Genomic DNA, 13,488 nt, shown 5'->3' with positions numbered 1-13,488 from the left:
ACATTTCAAGTACATTTTGCTCATTTTTGCTCCCAGCTGCAATTGTCTGTGCTCTGCGGTTTGCAAAACCCTCCATGCATGGTGCCCAAGGAATTCTTAGAGCAATTTCCTCATGTAAGACAGGACAACATGAATAAGCAGGGCTGAGTAAATCACAGCACAGAAAAGTTAAGTGACATTCCAAAAATCATGAAATGAGTCATTGGAACAGCTGACACAAAGCAGGTCACTGTCATAATCATGCAATGTGCTCCTGTCTATCCTCCATAACATCTCAAACAAACGGCAGATACCAGAGAAACCTCACGGATGTAAATGGGGACAGAATTTGGCCAGCTCACACTCTATAGCATTTGTATATCTCTTTTCATAGACTATTTAGCTGCAATTATCTTTCAGTGCTGAGCCAAATGCACATCTGATAAAAGCCACTCTGGGTAACATCCATAAACATGACAGAAAGGGATCAACTTTAACATATTTTTAATAGATGCAGGTTATCTTCCAGCAGCACTTATACCAGGGTACCAGCTCCAGAGGCCTGTTCTTTCTTTCAGGCTCTTCCCCACTTCAGTTTCAATAAGCTGAGGTACTCTTCCCTTTGCAGAAGTTTTTTCAAGCCCTCAAGAGCTCAGTAAACCACATCTCTGCTGTGGCTCTCCTGCTGTAACCCACCTCCCCAGTAAACATCCACTCTAACTCCTTCACCTCCCAGCAACTCCTCAGCCTTCATCTCCTCTCTTACTGTCACTTTTGGCCAGCTTGAGCTCCTTAGTCAGCTGCTTCAGCCCAGTTAGAAATAAGAAGCATTGGTTTGGCTTCTGGTAAGGCTAAATTTGGCCTTGTATCCCTTAGCCAGCCACATTTAGAGCCCTCGTACTTCCCACATGGTTCTCAGGAAATCCTGACCCTGCTGTTAGCCTAAACCTCCAAGGAGGTGGGTTTCATCCCTGTTCTAAGGGTTTTGATGTCATTTGCCAGCACGGGGGGATCCATTTTCCTGGTTAGACCTGTCAATCTCTTCACTCTCTACTTTGAGTACGACCCAACAGCACCAAGAGACAGTGGAGACAGCTTGCAAGCCTGCTCTATTTTTAATTGAAACCATTTTAATTCCCCCTTCCCCTCATCCTTTTGGAAGGCATTGGTCCCACGCCACTGCTGCTTTAGGGTGTTTGAGGTTTCCTCTGAAAGGCTGTTGTGCTGAACAAGCCCACTATGTTCTTTCTATAGGTGCTCTGCTGTTTTGCCAGCAGACAGACATTCACTGGAGCAATTCTTCCATTCACACCAGCTCTAGCCACTTTGCCATTCTCTGTGGGGAAAATAAGACATTGCAAAATCAGGACAGCATGTGAGAAAGGAGTCTAAGAACTCCATCCTCCCTACAGCTTCTTCCCAGTAGGGAAAATTATCCTGGGAATGCACCAAACGTAATGGAGAAATAAAATGCTTTCTAATGCATGACTGGAATAAAGCATGACACGGGTAGCTGGGCGTTGAATCCTGATCAGTCAGACAGCAAAGACATCATGCTTCACTTAGCCCCAAAGCACCCACTGTGTGACAAGTATGAAAAGATGTGTTGGAGGGAGAGGAAGAGAAGGCTGCTTTGGGTCCAAAAGACCCTTTTGCCCCTGCTGCACTCACAAAAGGGGTCCTGAATAGGAACCCAAATGAGCCCAGGGAATATTCATACGATCTTAATTTACCATGACTGCTGCCTACCAGCTCCAGATAAGTTGGATTAATAAACTGCCTTTCACTTGTGACACCTCGGCATGAATTTTGCATTAGACTCAATTCAGTAAAGTTCACAACTGACATGCTTGCTTTTATGACAATCCTTTTCAATTGTTTTTTGCACTGGGATGTCATAAAGATGTTTGAGCTCTTTTTTTTTTTCTGGTGAGGAACTGTCTTTTATCCTGAAAAAGAGCTTTTATAACCCACTCATGCCGATAGCACTCTTGAATTAAGCTGGAAGGCAAAGCCCCTAGTCCATTTATACTATTAACAAGACAGGATTTTTCAGTGTCAATGAAAGCAGTGACGTGCTTGCTTCAGAGCTGGGTTTGTCACAGCAAAAAATTTCAATGCAATGGGGGTGGGGATGATTAAAACACAAAGAGCACACAATGTGTGATAAGATCAGCAGAACCTTTTGGAATTAATGCAAGTGGATCATGCCCACCAATTAGAGCTTACATCGTACTTGCTAAATTTATCAGACCATGAATCTGTTCTTCCTTAATTGATAAGCAGGTGGCACGGCTGATCTGCATCCAGATTTGAGGAGGAGAGATAAAAGTCATGGATGGATGGATGGATGGATGGATGGATGGATAAATGGATGATAGGTTTATGAGATTTTTTATCTCTTAATGATACACCCTAGTTTGATATTGCCTCTCTCAGCAGCAGCTACTCAGGTCAGGGATCCTTCAAAAGATGGGTCTCTACTGGAGCTAGATGAAAATGAGGGGTAGAGGTTTGGGGAACTACTTGGGAGAGAATTTTACTGACAAAATAGCAAAAATTAAAGTTGGCTGGAAGATTTCATTCCTGACCTAAGGTGCTAGCTCAGAGCCATTATACAAAACTCAGCCCTGCAAAACCTTACAGAACCCAGCTAAACTCAGTTTCTAAGCAGTTTCATCTGTGAAACAGGGATAATATTACCATAATACTTTTTTCTCTTACCCTTTGTCTTTTGGCCCCCTTCATTTAACATGTCTTTAGGAGAGGGAAATGTTCCTTACTATGCACAGAGCTCTAATCTCACTTGGGGTATCACACATACTCAACAACATCTGGATAGATTGCAAAGTCAGAGCAGGCTTATGTAAGCAATGACCAATTATCCACCTGCTCTCCGTAGAGAGATTCCCCATTTACTCCTGGGCTGCCTGAAAGGGAGCTTGGTGCTGTGCTTCAATCCCAAATGCACTCTAGTTCCTTTTTTTTTTTTTTTTTTACTCTGAGCATGAGTGGAAGCAGATACAAGGCTTACTGTGTGGAAGGGAAATATATTTCTAGACAGCAGGTTCGAAGTGACTATGCAGATTCCCTTCCTCCATGAAATTCTCTAACATAGGAATCTTAATCTTAAAATTATTGAAATATTTGATGACCCTGAAACATCTCAGCTTAGATATAAGGAAGGCAACCTGGAAAGAGTCTGGTTTCATCTGTGTGTACTTTGGATGACTGCTTCTCTGTTTCATAGCTCCAGTTTGATAAACCACAGATTGGTTCAGGGGCTTATCCCAAATAAGCCGTCAAGACCTATATATTTCCTTAGAATTGGCCTGTAAAGTGATTCTTCAGTTACATCAAATGTTTTGCAATTACTTTTATTTCTGTGCTGACAAAGCCAGGTGTCTTAGCTGTTGCTGCAATCAGAGAAGGAGGAAAAGCAACACATATAAAAATGGCTTAAACCAGCTCTTTGCATAACCAAGGCAGGATGTCAGGAATTAGATTAGTCTGACTATGCTCCCTTGCAAAGGGTCAAACCTCCCATTTTTCACCAGGGACAGAGCTCTAGTTTCTCACTTCTCGGTGTTCAACTGTAATACCATTATTTTACTTGTTCAGAGCTGATTCTAGGCTGTTTGGGCTGTGAATTAGGGAACATTTCAAGGGGAAGACAAGATTATTTGATCTTCTAAAGAACCGGGGTTTCTCACAGGGCTCAGAGGAGAGGATTGATGCAGTCAGGAATTATCAGCCATGGGAAGGAAAAGGACACAGGAACACAGGAGACTTTCCCAGGCTCTGGTAACTTTACAAAAACACAATTCTGCAAATCCTTGTCCCTTCAAATCAGCCACGCACCTTTCTGCTACAAGCAGCTCCTTCTCTCCCTCCCCTAGAAACACCATCCTCTGCTTGATGTGCTGTTTCCATAGCAATATTTAATTAATATAAACCCCCTGGCTGCTGCACAGCACAGGTAGTATCTATAAGCAGCATTAAACATTAAATAAAAGCAGAAAGTTCAGCCAGCAAAAGGCCCAGCTGCAATATCAAGTGTGTTTACAACAGTGAAGTGGAGCCTGTGCACTGAGGAGGAAAAGAGTTACTCTTGCTTTTAATTACATGAGATGTACCTAGCAGTTAATTAATATAGAGCAAAATCTGGAGGTGCCTGAGCTTCCAACCCTCTGATCAGCACCTCGGATCACACATGTGGGATGCAGCAGCTCCATACTCCATGCAGCATCCTCTGAACACCTCCACAGCTCCCTGGTACCCCCAATGCACAGTGATTTGGGGACAAGGACCTGGGCTTTCTCTCCAGCCAGAGCTGTCCCCCCCCCATCCCCCTTTCCCCAGTGTCTGGGAGGTCAGGGCCTGGGTATTTCTGATTAACACCCCTCACACCTTCTCTCCTCTCCTCCAGGAGCCACTTTAGCATCTCCTGATGGAAAGCTGGGGGGTTACAATTACAGTGAGTCCTCAGACACAAACTGGTTTTATGGTTTCTAGGAATTGCAGATGTGTGGACGTGTTTCCACCAATACATTCTGGGCTGTAAATTGATAACAGGCTGTAATTGATAACAAAGCTTCCATTTTTGCTTTGTCTGGCAAAGCACCTTCACACCACAGTGCTTTCAGGAAGTTAAGAACAGGTGAGATGATCTGTAGATGTAGAGGAGAAGGCACAATGCTCCCTTCCTTTGAGCCACCAAACTCGTCTTCTGATTGCTTTGGTTTCACTGCTTGTCCAATTTAATATGAAAGCATTTAATAAGTCACCTGGAATAAGGGCCCCCTGAGCAAGGCCTGTTATATAATTGCATAATAGCTGGCATCACAGAGATTTTGGGAGCAAATCACCCTAATTTAAAGACACATCCAGGTAGACACAACATAATAAGGCCTCCTCTCTGCTTCCATTTTAATTATCTAATCCTTTCCTTTTTGCTTACGTAAAACTTCTGTGGGTGCCAGTGGGATTCCTTGCATTTGGAAAAGTCCTTAATTTGGTGGTCTGAAGGAGACATAGAGAGTCACAACTACACAGGCAACAAGGATCAGTGTTAGGACACCTCTGAAGAAAGGTGCTTGGGCCCTGCTCTAAAAGCCAGGCATTTTCCAGCTGCCTCTAAAAACTCATTCTAAAGGACACAGAACATCTGTCTCCCCTTTGTGCGTGAAGTGGGTTTTAATTCACATCCCTCAGGTTTTCTGGTCTCTTGTGGGAAAAGAAGGGCAGCCTGAAGCTTGAGGAAATAACCAATACTGTTCACCTTATACCCAGCACTCAGAGAAGAAGATTTCAGTCTGTCTGTCCCTGGGGTGTGTGGAAGGGATTTGCTCTGGGTGTCAGTACTTTGATTTCATCCTGGAATTCAGAATTACCACTTCACTTTTCTAAAAAAATTTGTTAACCCAGAGCTTCTCATCAAGTCTAATTGTTCTGGCATGTCAGTTACCTGGTATCTGAGTCAGTTTCTTTTCTGAAACTTAATCTTTATAGAAGTAAAGAAAAAGAAACTATTCCAGTTAGAATTTTACAGTGAATAATTTTTTAATAGAAAAGGGTTTTACAGTGAAAAAAATTAAAATACATGTAACAGTTTTTGTTTATCTTCAAATTTATTTTGTTTATCTTCTAATTTTGTTTATCTTCTAATTTAAAAGATTGAAATGCTAACTACAGGAGAAAAAAAAAAGAAATTTGGAATCAGTAGCTGAAAATGGGTCTTTTTGTCGTCATTGAAATTCAGTAGAAGGTAAAGATTTGCATGAATATGGCACTTTATTTTCTTCTTGATTTTCACTGGCATGAAGAAAACGCGGAGGAGAACAAAAGGAAACTTTCCCACTTGGATGCAACAATATCTGCTCTCCCAGGGCCTTGGCAGTGGTCTGTTTGCCAATGCCCTTGTGAAAAGCACTTCGAAAGTGCTTTGAAACTCTCCTTTGGGACACGGAAAAATCAACAGCTAAACAACAGACCTAAGGGACTCATTTCTGTAGCTGAAACAACACTCTAAATCTCTGTTACTTCAGACTTATGAAACCCTTAGCATTTACCAGTACACTATACTATTGATTTGGACATGAGGGGATATAAGAACTAATGGAGGCAGGCAGGACTGGTACGGGGCTGGCAGCTCAGCTGAAGTTTGCAGTGAGCACTTCTGAAATCAGCCTAATTAACAGTGACACCAGCAAGCATCTGGACCCTGCTGAGGGTTTGGCAGAGAGAATCTTAAAGCTTTACTTCTCAGCAGAAGTGTTCAAGGAGGTGTCTGTGCTTACTGGGGGGATGTCAGGCCTGAAGAAAAATAATTAAAGTAAATCAGGGGAAACGCACCTGTAAATTCAAGCACATACCAAGTACTGCAGCTTCAGAAAAGTTTCACAACTACGGCACAGAGTCTGGCTGCACAGAAAGATGAAATATTACGTGACTTATTTGAGTATGTGTCACATACAAGGGGCAGAAAGGTGGAGGAATCTCTAGCCTGAGAGACATTCAAAGCTCAGCTCAACAAGCCCCTGAGCAAGCTGGTCTAGCTGGGTTTGTGCTGAGTGTTGGGCCAAATGAGTGCCTGTGATCTGCTCCAGCCAAAATTATTATGTGACTTTAGGACCATATTATTTACCTGTGCTATTTCAAACACAGGGAATATATTTTTTTTTCATTATTTTAAAGAATTCTTAAGGCTTTTGTTCTCTGAATTGCATGTTAACATGGGTGAAGCAGCATTTTAAGTGGCAGCATCCTCCAGTCTGCTTATAATTTTATGATCCTTTTTTCCTTGGTATTTTTGATGCTTCTTAAATTACACAGCCTGTCAATGACTAGCAGGTTGTCTTCAGCAGGTGTTAATACAGCTATTCCAATGCAGAAGCTGGAGCTCAAAGAGCAGTATTGGCAGGTGATTATTCACAGGGAGAAGAAAAAAGACTCTTAGGAAAGAAACAGTGTCCAATTATTTGGTTGCAGCATGTGAGACTATATTTTGTAATAAAGTCTTAAATCTTTGTAAGTTTTCTTCCTTGGTTATGAAGCAGAAATTGGAACACATTTGAAAAGACCCAGGCCTGAAGAGAGCAGAGAATGGACATACTCATGAGGAAGGGGAATTCCTGCCAAGGGTCATGCTCACAGCAAGCAATGGCTTTTTTCTCCTCTATCACATATTCAAATTGCTGGAAACACCATTTGACTGAGGATTTTGCATAAGGCCATGTCGTTTGACTGATAGAGTCCAGGAACAGAAATAAAGCAGTCTTGGGACAGCATGGGAAGAACGGGGCAGAAAAGGATAATGTGAAGGATACTTTAAATTACTTGGGTTTGAAATTGCAACTAAACTCAGCTTCTCACCTTAACACACTGCTGTGGCTGCTGGACACTGAGCTGGTCTGTGCTACTCAGCACAATAATGCTGCACCACCATCCAGTTTTTACCTGGATTTTAAAATGACAAGGGTTTTGGTATGCATGTGGCAATAATTCAGTTCTGCAGGCTCTCTCTACTCAGTTGTTTCTCTCAGCAGCAGGAAAAACAGAAGCCAGCTAGAAAAAAAAACCTGAGCAGGCAAGATGTGGAATTTTTAAGCTTGTAGTGTTTCAAAGCACCCATCTGGAGGAATATCCAGCCTTGGATGAGAGATGTTACTCAGAAGGGAAAATATTTTTTTGTTTAATTTTGGATCATTGACTTTGACACGGTTCATAAGTGGTTAAAACAGTTTGCAATTTGGCCACTGACATTTTTTCTTTTGTATACACAGTTTTATGTAAATAGAAAATAAACAGAAATGGGAGGTTGAGTTCATTTGGGTGCACACTTGGGCCATTTGTGAAATTAATGTTCACCACTAGAGGACTCTACAGCAATAGCTAATTGTCTTTTTTTTCCCTTCTTTTTTTCCTCCCCCCACCTTTTTTTTTCCTTTCACTTCACGCTCCCTCTGGTAATCCTTTCTCTGAAGACAAGAAATCTTGCTCCAGAAGCCCCAGGTGCCCCAGATTTTGAGACAAGTTCTCAGACAAGGCCAGTTTGAAGTCACTGAGCTTCTTGCCTTGTTTAACATAGAGAATAAATGATCCCATTTTCAAGAAAACAACTCACATGCTATCCTGCAGGGACGTGCTAGGGGCCTCCTGGGAACACCTTTTCATTTCCTGACTCACCCCTGCCAAAACAAAGGAGTTGGGGCTCATGGAGGTGGACAGCCCAGAGACACAGACTCCAGATCCTAGGAATGAGTAGGAGGCAGTGACACAGTGCTGGAACTGAGTCACAGCAAGGCTGTCTGTCCTCTTTCTCCTCCTAACACGATGCTGTCAGGACCCCTTCCCAGCTGGAGCTGCTTCCTCTGGAGTCCCTTGGCTCCCCTCAATACCCCCAAGCCAGAGAGCAGCCAAAAGGCTCCTTGTGCTCCCAGGTCACACTTCCTCTCTGCCTTTCTCAGATTCAAGGCATTGCAGAAAACTGGCCATTGATGGATAAATTAGTTTTAGAAGCACTTCTGGGCTTTTTCTTTTCCCTCTGAAATCTCTCAGAAGGAAGTCTGGGTCTAAAACACAGACATTTAAACTCCAGGCAGCCAGCCAAAATCTATGTCTTCTCTCAGACCATGAACACTGGGAAGCTTCACAGTGGGTCAGCAGCAGCCCTGCTTGGAGCCCCATGTGCTGGTACACGAGGATGAGCTGGGACCAGCTCTCTAACTGTCCTTAGAAAGCTGAGACCTTGTCACGTTTGCCATTTGTCATGTCCTTGAGCTTCAGCACTCTGGAGTCAGCTGAGTCCAAGGCTTGTGCTGGCAGGATGGTCCTATTTATCTCAATCTCACGGTGTGAGGACATCTCTCCTTCAACCAGGCTGCTGGCTCTCCCAGTCCTACCAGTTCACAGGGCAAAGAACAGTAGGAGAATGGCAGCTCTGGCACCTTAGACATTTCATCCTTCACCACAGGAAGGTAATGCTGGAGAATGGTTCCTTGGACCACCTCTAAGGAAAACAGGGACAGCCATGCATCCACCTGCATTGCACAGGAAGGCCTGACTCATGCAGCTCACTGCCAAGAGCTTGGTTTGTGCCATCTCCAGGAGAGAGCAGCACCTCTGCCCTTGGCTACCCTGATTTCTGTGACTGTGGACACCTGCAATGGGTGCCTTTCTCCAAAACCTGCTGCCAGTGCTCTCCCCACCACACACCATGGAGATGCAGTGCTTGGGAGCAGGCCAGCTGCAGGTCAGCGTGTACAAGAGCACAGCCACTACTTGCACCACTGGAGAACTGGAAATAAATCTGCTGTCAGTGAGCTACAGACAGTCAGCAAATCTCCAAGCTTTCTCTCAAAGAGACATCATGGGGGTCATGATGTTTAATGGGATACAGAGCACACTCACAGCAAATGGGAGGCTATTCAGAGCCAGACAGCCAAGCCCGTGGATCAAAACTGTGGTGGGGGTGGGTGAGGCACAGCAATCCCTGGAATGAGTGATCAGGGTCGGCAGCTTCATCATCTGCAGCTACATTCTTGGTCAGGAGAACTATTTTCACTTCTAGTTTCTCAAAAGTTTGTGCCAGATCAGGACTAACATCCCTTCGAAGCAGAATGGTGCTGAAGGCAGAAGTGGTTTAGGATACTCTTATGTTTCTCTTCACCACTCTGGAGTTGCTGAAGGTTGCCTCAGTGCCAAGAAAACTCTTCCCTTTACTGCATCTCTAAGTCACTTGTTCCAAAATTCCTTTAATCTCCAGTGATTTTTTGGCAATGTTTGGAGAGCATTGTTTGGAACAAGCAATGATCCCTGTTAATTAACATTTTTTAGGTGTAAGGGATATATGGGTGTTGTTTAACCCATGTGGAACCTTTCAAGAGCTGTTGGAAGTAGGGCATGCAACCAGCAAAAGGGGGTCCCTGTTGGCACTGCCCATGAGGTGCACGTTGTCCCAGGCACCTGGGGGGAGCAGGAACATGAAGTACCAAGGTGCACAGAACATTCCCAGGAGCTAACCTAGGACATGGAATCATGGAATACCTTGGGTTGGAGACCTTTAAAAATCACCAAGTCCAGCACACCCTACCATGAGCAGGGACATCTTCCACTAGACCAGGCTGGTGAGATGAGCTGCTTTGAACCAGGCAGGGAAGAAAAAGGACATTAAAACAAGATGGGGGCTTGAAAGCAAAGCCTCAGCACAATGGGATCTCTGCAGTGCTGGCACAATTGGCAGCTGGCGCCAGTCTCTTGGTTAAATGCTTAGCAGTCTTGTTTCACAAACTCGATGGGTTCAGATTGAGGAGGTGCTTTGATACTCCAAAGAGAAGAGGCTGAAACAAGGACACAGAGCTCTGCCTGGCTGCCTGCACCTCTGGAGGAAGCTGGCAGGGCTGAGGGAGAGGGGAGGGACAATGTCCTTACATACACAGGCACTGCACATCATGGGACTCCTTTTGTCCTTGAACACACAGTTGGAATGAACTAGGGGACATTTTCCACCATCCTCCTCTTCATGTTTCTATAGAGGGATCCTGTTTTTCATCTTTCTAACTCTTCTATCCCCATTTGCAGTACTTGCTATAAGATCTCAGCTACCCTTTAATCTTGTCACACCTCAGCGAGTCAGAGAGCTGCCAGATCTGATTCCAGTGTTAGGCTGGAATGATTTGCTTTGAAACTGAAAACAAAATCACTGACCACTTGCAAAGGAAATAAAACAAGTCTTTGACAACTACATTTTTATTTTGAGCGGCTTGGATGGATTTCAGCACAGGGAAAGTCTCTGGGATACCCTATTACATTATGTGCCAAATTTGGACTTGGCCCAGTGAGGATTTTTGATGATTTTGTAACTTCTTCCCTGTATTTTTCAGGATCATGTACACATGGCCATTGTCCTGGGGATGGGACACGGTTCCCTCTGAATGCCCAATTAAGCCCCGATTAGCATTTTTTCTAGGAGCAGATGCAGCTTTTCCAGCCCAGCAAACAATGCCATCTGTTGTTCCCTGGCTGGAAGTTCCATCCCAAAGTGTGCTCTGCTTCTATATTTAATTGTGAAGTTTCCTGCTGCCAAAAAAAAGTGAGGTTGTTTAAATTTGGCATCAGGAGGAAAAGGCGGAGAGGGAGGGAGATTGGATTTATATTGTTACTGCAGGGAATGCTAAATTGGTTTAGTCTGGCTGGCAGCTCTGCATCTTGCCCTCCTGTGCAGGACTAGCCAAAGGGTGAAACCTTCCATCAAGACTCCCACAACCACTTTGCACCCTCTCCTTGAAGTCAGGGCTGCCTCTGCAGGGAGTCTTCAGCAGCTTTTCCTGCCTTTGATACCACCAGCTCCCTGGAGAGCTGAATTATGGGTGACAGCAAGGTCCTCAGGCACTGGCACTCAGCATTGTGCTGTGACCTTCTCTAGAGACTTTTGGCACTCACAAGAGAGGAAAGTGTTTGCAACCAACCTTGTCTCTGTTCCTGGCCCCAGGGAATTGCTGAATTTGCATGGCCTTGACCAACCTGCCATGACTGCCAATGAGGAAGCCAACTGGAGAACTGATTTTTGGGCATCTGTCAGCTGGCTTCTGGCTGGAGACCCACTAAACTAATTTCACACAGACCACTTAGCAGCCATTAGCTGGTTGTGGCATGACCTGTCATGGACTGGAAACAGTGACCTAGAGGAAAAACCACTAATTTTATTATTAAACCCAGTGGAGAGCAGGGTGTTGTAGGATGGGAATGTTCAGGGAAAAACAGAAATAGATGCAAGGAAGTCAGCGTGGTTTGTGGGCCAGATTTTATCCCTCCTACTTTGATGAACATCACCTACTTAGTCAGCTACATCAGGAGATCCAGCTCCATGATATAAATGGGTAAGGCCAGCTAGTGAATTCTGGCTAGGGTAAATCTTTTGACTCTCCATTTTTGGGAAAGTGAGGATTTAATGGGAACCAGGCAATTAGTGCTGATTTCTATAACAAACAGAACAGTTTTCTGTAGTCAAATCAAATGCTTAACTTTGCAAATGTTTACATTTTCCATCATAATGAATGTTATGCTAAACAAATATAGCCAAAGGGTAAATGCTATTATTTAAAACTTTGGGGTTGGGGTTTTTTTTTTCCCCTAAATTTAAAAAAGTTTAATTCTGATGGTTCATGATGAGGGAAGGGATCTCAGTCAGCAGTTTTACAACTTATTCTCAAAATGCCAACAAGTTGCAGAATCCTATCTCCCCAGCTGGCTGACATCAACTATGCATCACTTACATCAAACCATAAGCCAATGCAGAGAATGATTTGTTTAATAATGCAAGAGAGTTTCCCCTATACACTGAAATCATAACCACAGCACTAGTCCCTCAAAAACCCTCAGGGATGCCTAAGGCCAGTACCATATGTAAGGAGCTGGTATTAACATTCATCATAAATTAAGCTTCTTTCCCCTACATACGCCTCATTCTTAAATCCTCTTTAGGAAGAGACTTAAAAACATTTTTAAATGTCTGCCAGTTTTTTTTCCTTTTCTGCTAAGCATTCCTATTGTGCTGCCCCTGCCTTCTCAGCTGTCTCTGCATCTCCTTCACAGCAAGGAGCAGGTTGCCAGTCTGTGTGTCTGGTGTGCCCATCACTGCCACCCATATCTGGCCTTCTGCTGCTGCCTTGGAACAAAAGCAAATATCCTAATCCCATCAGGCTGAGCATCTTGACACCAGATGTGTGCATTGCTGCAGCTCAGGATGTTTCCTGCAGAGTTTCCTGGGACTGCCCTCTGTTTAGCTCTGCCCCAGACAGAGTAGTGAGAGCTCCAGCTCAGAAGCTGGTGGGTGGAGATCAGTGATAGACATCACGGTTTTGAAGTCTTTTCAGGCAGAGTTTTGCAGGGAGCTCTCCTGAGCTTTGTGTGCCCCCAGGACAGGCAGCTGCCAGAATTCTGCCTGCCAGGTTGCAGACGACAGTCTGGGTTCACACACAGCTTCCTCTGACAGTGTTTGCCTTTTGTAGTAACACTCTGAAAATGGCTTGGAATTAAGAAATGTGACCTTGATTTTCTCCCCAGCTCCTTCATACTTGGGAACAGCTGGGTGGAACGCAGCAGGAATAGGGAAAATCAATTGTGACTTTTATGCTTTTGTTGTTTTACAGATGTATTCAGGATGCTACCACACCCACCTATTGCACAAATCCCTGTTGTCTTCCTGAGCAGCTCATTAAAGTTATTAGCAGGCTCCCAGACTGTTTTCAGCCTCCTCAAAGAGTAGCTGGGCTTGTGGCTGGAAAGGCAGCAGCACCCTAAGAGTTAAACTGCAATGACCTGGAACAACACAGATCAAAAAAAAAAAAAAAACAGGAATTCGATACAGTTCAACATCTTCAGTGTACTTTGTTATTTACCATGCACAGCCTGTGCCAGCTGTAGCTGACCTTCTGTCTCAAGCTGTGAAGAAAGGACTGTATTTTGTACTTATGGGAACTTCTGTTTCAATATATCCCCATAGCAGCA

The sequence above is a fragment of the Pyrgilauda ruficollis genome, unplaced genomic scaffold, assembly GCF_017590135.1.
Source record: "Pyrgilauda ruficollis isolate IOZ18807 unplaced genomic scaffold, ASM1759013v1 scaffold23, whole genome shotgun sequence".
Classification (NCBI taxonomy): domain Eukaryota; kingdom Metazoa; phylum Chordata; class Aves; order Passeriformes; family Passeridae; genus Pyrgilauda; species Pyrgilauda ruficollis.
This window is presented reverse-complemented; position numbering follows the sequence as displayed.